Here is a 6,760-nt window from a genome sequence, read left to right on the forward strand (position 1 = left end):
ACAATAGCCATTAATTGAGAGAACAATGGACTGGGAATCAAGAAGTCAGGGTTCAAGTCTCCAGTGCTGCCATTTAAGAGCTGTAGAATCTTGGACAATTTATTTAATCTCAGTTACCTCATTATAAAATAATATATTGAATTAAATGTCTTCAGTCTTAGTCTGTTCAAGCTACTATAACAAAATTCCAAAGACTGGGAAACTTAAGAACAACAGATATTTATTTCTCACAGTTTTAGAGGCTGAGAAATAAAAAATGAAGGTGATAAAATCATGGTTTCATTCTGGTGAGGGCCCTCTTCCTGGTTCATAGCCAGGACCTTCCTACTGTGTCCTCACATGGTGGAAGGGACAAGAGATCTCTCTGAAGCCCCTTTTATAAAGGCACTAATCCCATTCATGAGGGCAGCCCTTATGACCTAATCACTTCCCAAAGGCCTCCACCTCCTAATATCATCTCATTAGGTATTATGATTTCTACCTGTGAATTTTAGGGAGATGCAAACTTTTAGACCATAGCATTCCACCCATGGTCCCCCCAAATTCTTGTCCTTCTCATGTGTCATCAACTCAAGAGTATACATCCAAAATCTCATCTAAATATGATTTTAATCAGATATGAGTGACATCATTCATCCTGAGGCAAGCTGCTCTCCAGCTATAAACCTGTAAAAGCAAGCATGTTATGTGCTTCTAAAATAAAGTGATGTGACAGGCATAGGATGAACACTCCTATTCTAAAAGAGAGAAATAGTATTCCCACCACAAAAAAGAAATGATAATTATAAGATGTGATAGAGGTGCTAGTTAATGCTACACTGCCAATAATATTACAGTATATAAATGTATCAAATCAACATGTTTGTTGTACACCTTAAACTTAGACAATGTTATATGTCCAATATATTTCAAGAAATAAGAAAAAAATTAAAAAACACAAAAGGGAGAAATAGGAAAGAGTAAAGGGATAATGATTCCTGAGCAAGTCCAAAACCTTAAGACCCACTGGGGTTGTGGTCTTGTAAGCATATAAGGTAGGGGGTCTCCAGAGGAAAAGAACCAGATATAACTTTCTTAACATGAGAGAAGCCATTTTAGGCCTAAGCCACTTTGCCATCTAAGCATAGCCACAATGCTTGCAGAAGAATAGGTCTCAGTAGTTAATAATTTTAAGGGAATAAAAGAAGGTAAAAACAGCTATTACCAGGCCAGGGAGATAACGTAACCATATCGGATACAATATATCAGTTGTAAAGACACCCAGTTCTGTTTCAAAGGTAAAGATTAGCCCAAAGCACATTCTTGAGCTGTTTTGCAAAATTCAACCCCCCTCGAGCACTCAACCACCAGATTAACTGGAAATTAAGGAATGATAATGCTGACCTTTTCTGACTCTTGTGACTTCAATCAACTAGAGCCTGGACACTGTCAACCTTTGCCTCAATTCTGTGCTGAATTCTCCTTTGCTTAAGCCCCCCCATGAATATGCATACACTCTTAGCTTAAAATTTCCCCAATTATGTTGTACAGGGAGACACTGCTTTGGGAAATATCCCAGGTGTTCTCCTTACCTGCTGCAAGTAATAAACCCTTCCTTCTCCCACTCTTTGGCTTGGTTGTGTCTTTTGGCTCAACACCCACCAAGAGACAAATCCAGATTTTAGATAACAGTCCCAACTTCCAGATAGTCTGGGGTGGTGGTGGGGCCCACAAGTTTTGCTGGGTGCACATACCAGTTATGGGTTGTAGTCCTGTGCCTGTGACTCTCCCAGGTTGCAATTGCACAGGTGGCTCTACTGGTTTGTTGTCTCAGAGGTTGACCTGCCTGCTTAGCTCTGGATCCTCTGGGCATTGTTCTAGTGGGAGTTCTCTGTGGTAACCCTGTCCCTATAGTGGCCCTCCGCCAGTGTTGTGTGCCTGGAGCCCTTTGTGGCTCTATCCTTTGAGATCTAAGATGAGATAGCCACACTTCTGGCCTTTGAAAGCTGCACCTGGGATAATTGAGGAGGCTGGAGCTGGAATTTAAGGAGCAGAAGTCACAATGTGAGGTGGCACATGGCAGAGACAGCCCATTCTTTGAAATCATTCTGCCCTGCAGGCCCTTGCACTATGGATCTGTGGTAGAAGGGGTAGTCCCAAAGATCTCTGAAATGCCCTAAAATAGGTCATTTTTCCATTGTCTTGGACAATAGGTCCTGGATTCTGTTTAGAAAGCCAGTAAATCTCTACATTGTCTTGATGAATAGCTCCTAATTTCCACTGAAACGATCAATCCATACCAATCTCTTCATCAAATTTGGCACACCACTTGTGTTCTCTCTGAACAAGTTTTCTTATTTCTTTTAACATGAATAGCTCGAGAATTTTCCAAATTTTTAAAGTCAACTTTTTTTTGATTAACAATTCCACCTTCAAATCATTTCTCTTTTCTCAAATTATAATGTAAGCATTCAAGAGAAACCAGACCCCTCCTTCAACACTTTGCTTATAAATTTCTTCAGTCAAATAGTCAATTTTATTGATCACAATTTCTACTTTCCACAACACACTAGGACATGAACACTATTCAGACAACCTCTTTGCCACTTTATAACAAGGATTGCCTTTTCTCCAGTTTCCAATAAAATATTATTCATTTTCATCTGAGACCTCATCAGAATGGCCTTTACTATCCATATTTCTGTAGCAGGAAGAGGGACCCCTTCCAGGGCCCGAGAGTGGACTCTTGTCTAGCACTCAAAAATGAATTGTCGGAGGATACACATGAGCCGACAAAGTAAGAGACTTTATTGGGAAGGGGTGCCCAGGCGGAGAGCAGCAGGGTAAGGGAACCCGGGAGAACTGCTCTGCCACATAGCTTGCAGTCTCGGGTTTTATGGTAATGGGTTAGTTTCAGGGTTGTCTCTGGCCAATCATCCTGACACAGGGTCCTTCTTGGTGACACGTGCATCACTCAGCCAAGAGGGATTCCAGTGATAAGGATTCTGGGAGGTATGGACATATGGACTTGTGTCTGGAACCAATCTCCTGCAGATATCAAGGAATGACAAAATTCTTCTAGCCTCTGCCCATTGCCTAGTTCCAAAGCCGCTTCCACATTTGTAGGCATTTGTTACAGCAGCAACCCCACTTCTTGATACCAATTTTCTGTCTTAGCCTGTTCAGGTTGCTATAGCAAAATACCACAGACTGAGTAGCTTATAATAAATACAAATTTATTTCTTACAGTTCTGGAGGCTGGGAAGCCCACAATCAAGGTATTACCATGGTTGCATTCTGGTGAGAACTGTAAACAAAAATTTTGCCCACCATTCCAGTTCTACAAGGATCAAGTCATTAGTCACTGCAGTTGCCCACTGAGAGTGTATCCTGAGGGGAATTCAGGATGGAAGAAACAGGATGAAGCATTGTGTGCTTTTAGATATATGGACCCCTAGATAGGTAAGCTGCATGTCTAGGGAAGCAATTCAATGACCCCAGATTCTTGCATCTTCCCATACACAAAAAAGCACTAATATTATTAACTGAGATATCTGATCCTTGTGACTAGCAGTAATATTTTACCAAGATGTATGCTTGACTACACGCATTTCCCAGCCAAAAAAAAAAAAAATATATATATATATATGTATACTAGCTACTCCCCTAGCTCTTTGGGGTGGTTCCTCAGAACTATCTGAGAGACTTTCTCCCAGGCTATAGTCTTCAGTAAGTGCCCAAATAAAACTGAAACTTACAGCTCTCATGTTGTGCTTTTTTTTTTTCCGGTTGACAACTTTGGAGATCACAAAGGGACCCGGAGAAGACTTCTCGCCTTCATCTGAAGTCTACGAGGACTTGGAGCCTTGGTACTAGCAAAGGGTCCTTGTGCCTGTCCACCTCCTCAGTGAGTTTGGACAAATATGGGTAAAACTCTCCTGGTCTTGTATCTCCCAATTATTTGTTAATGATTCTGAGCTTCATTTGGTGATAAATAAAAAGGTAACTGACTCCTCAGTTGAGAGACACCAAGTAGGATTTGCTCAGTTGAGAGACACTGGAAAGATTTGCTCGGATAAAAGACATTGAATGGTTTGGACTAGGTAAGAGGTTGACTTAGTGTCTTTCCTCAATTTGGCTACCTTAACAGCATTTGTTGAAATAAAAGTGGAGATACCATATGAGAGCTCTCTGATCCAAAGAAAAGAGACACAACTCCTCCTGGCCAGTTACAGATTTTTCAGGCAACTGAGAAATATACAGGAGTGGTAGAAGTGAGTCCTCATACTGTGCAGCAGTCCCATAGGGAAACCTACTCATTCATTTAAAACTTACCTATTCAACGTTTCTCTAGTTGTGCAGTGATTAAGAATCCACCTGCCAATGCAGGGCACATGGGTTGGAGCCCTGGTCCGGGAAGATCCCACATGCAGCAGAGCAACTATTCCCATGCACCACAACTACTGAGTTTGAGCTCTAGAGCCCGTGAGCCATAACTACTGAGCCCGTGTGCCACAACTACTGAAGCCCTCACACCTACAGCCCATGCTCCACAACAAGAGAAGCCACCACAATGAGAAGCCTGCGCACCGCAATGAAAGACTGGACCCCACTCGTTGCAACCAGAGAAAGCACGCACACAGCAACAAAGACCCAAAGCAGCCAAAATAGATAAATAAATAAATTTATTTAAAAAAAACAAAAAACAACTTAGCCATTCAGGGATGTACAATATAAGAGTTGGCCACTCAGTACTTCGAGCACCCATGGTGATTTTAGACTGCTGGAGAGGGAAGCTGAGACACATAAAAGAGCTGAAATGACTCTAGGGTGATATCTAGAGGAGTTAAGCTCACAAACAGCATACTGGGACCACACACAATTTTATGAGCAATTTTATTCCAACAAACAGATGTTAAAATGGGGAATAGAGTTTCTCAAACAGAGAAATGAGGGGCGCTAGATAACCTATGACTAATGCCCCAGCTGGGTTTATGTATGAACAGAACTTATACTTGCAAGTACTTACTTAAACGGAAATTAAAGGAAGTCCTGTCCTGAAATGGCCAAGATAGGGCTCTTTTGACATTCCAAAAACTGTTTGTGTGTGTGTGTGTGTGTATGCGTGTGTGTGTTTGCACGCACAGTTAGAGAAAGCCGGAAGAAGGTAAGAATTCTTACCATGTCAGTCAGTCTCCTGGATCTCTACCCGCAGGGTCTGTTGGGAACAAGAGTGTTAAGAGTTTCTCATCTTTTCTAAAATTAGATTAGTGGGAGAAAATATTTGTAGGGCTAGCTCCTTGGGCTCAGCAATTCTTGGTTTGAAATTTGGTAGAGTACTCTAGGTTCGTTGATCCTTTTCCTCCCGGAAGAGGTCACTGTTTTTCTTTGTATCTGTATTTTGTGTCCTTTGTTATGAGGAGGAAAACCATTGGTCTGATTAGGTTTTCCTTTTGTCTTGTTATGTATCCTGAGAACACGACTTATTGACCAGTGAGAATATTCTCTGGTCTCCACCATCTGAGAGGCACACATACTGGCATGCATTTAGTGGTCAGTTGAATACACTGGGATTCCAAGCTGAGCATTCTTTGTCCGACAGTGTCACTTCTCAGGGGAGTTTGTCATAAGGGCTCTCAATGTATAAGAGGGCTTTATCATCTCAACCTTTGTTGTTTCTGCTGTAAAATGAAGGTCTTTTTCTTAGACTATTCTTGGGAGTGAACTTTCTCCATCTTGTGAGAGCTGCATCCTTTTCACTTTCTTGTGGGACACAACTTACATCCTTGGTTAAGACATAAAAAGGCTTATTGGTTTGAGTTGCTATTGAGATCCTACTGGTCAATGGCCAAACAATGGATCCTTTGAATTGGAAAGACTTCTAAATCATTAAAATTTTAGAAAGTGCTCATCTTAAATAATTGTACCTATTTAATTGGTATGCAAAAGCCCCAAAAGCCTTCAAAATAATTTCATTAAAGGATTTTTTATACAAGGCTAATGCAAGATTAAAGATATAATTGTACCTACAACAAAAGACAATAAGGTTGACATAGCTCTTACTGCTCCACTCTATCCTCCTTTATCTGAGTGCTTATTCTAGTAATCCTCTGTCTGGATTGCCTTTCCAAGCTGAAGAGACTATTAAACAGTTACCTTTAGAAACAGGACCACCTGAGTCTGGTCCTCTTCAGGTCAAAGGCCAAACTGAGGGTCATAATTAAAGAATTTCTTAAACTCATATGTTTTCGCCAATGGATTTCCAAGATAAGAGGCCACTGGTCTGACTAAACTTGTGACCATAGCTAATCTTCAGAGCTAGATAGGAATGTTTTGGTCCTCTCCCTTAAATTAAATATACCCAGAGGGAAAGAAAAACATGCCAACATAGGTGGATGGGTATGGCAGTCCTTCAATATCATTTAGGTGGTCACCCAACTCTTTGTAGAATTAAAAACAGCTGTCCTTGATTTTACAAATCTAGTATTTATAGGACCAAAGATGTGTCTTAAGAAACAATGTGTATGCGTCTATATGTGTGCGTGTGTGTGTTGTAGATGTGTGGTATTGCCAAAATTAATTTGTAAAAGAGCTTTATTTAGTTGGCTTAAAGAAAATTGAGTGCTTGTATAAATTCTCAGAAATCTAAAAGAAATTGATAGATGAATGGATAAAGAAGATGTGGCACATATATACAATGGAATATTACTCAGCCATAAAAAGAAACAAAACTGAGTTTTTTGTAGTGAGATGGATGGACCTAGAGACTGTCATACAAAGT

The sequence above is a fragment of the Monodon monoceros genome, unplaced genomic scaffold (genome assembly GCF_005190385.1).
Source record: "Monodon monoceros isolate NGI ecotype Baffin Bay Population unplaced genomic scaffold, NGI_Narwhal_1 Super_Scaffold_22, whole genome shotgun sequence".
NCBI lineage: Eukaryota > Metazoa > Chordata > Mammalia > Artiodactyla > Monodontidae > Monodon > Monodon monoceros.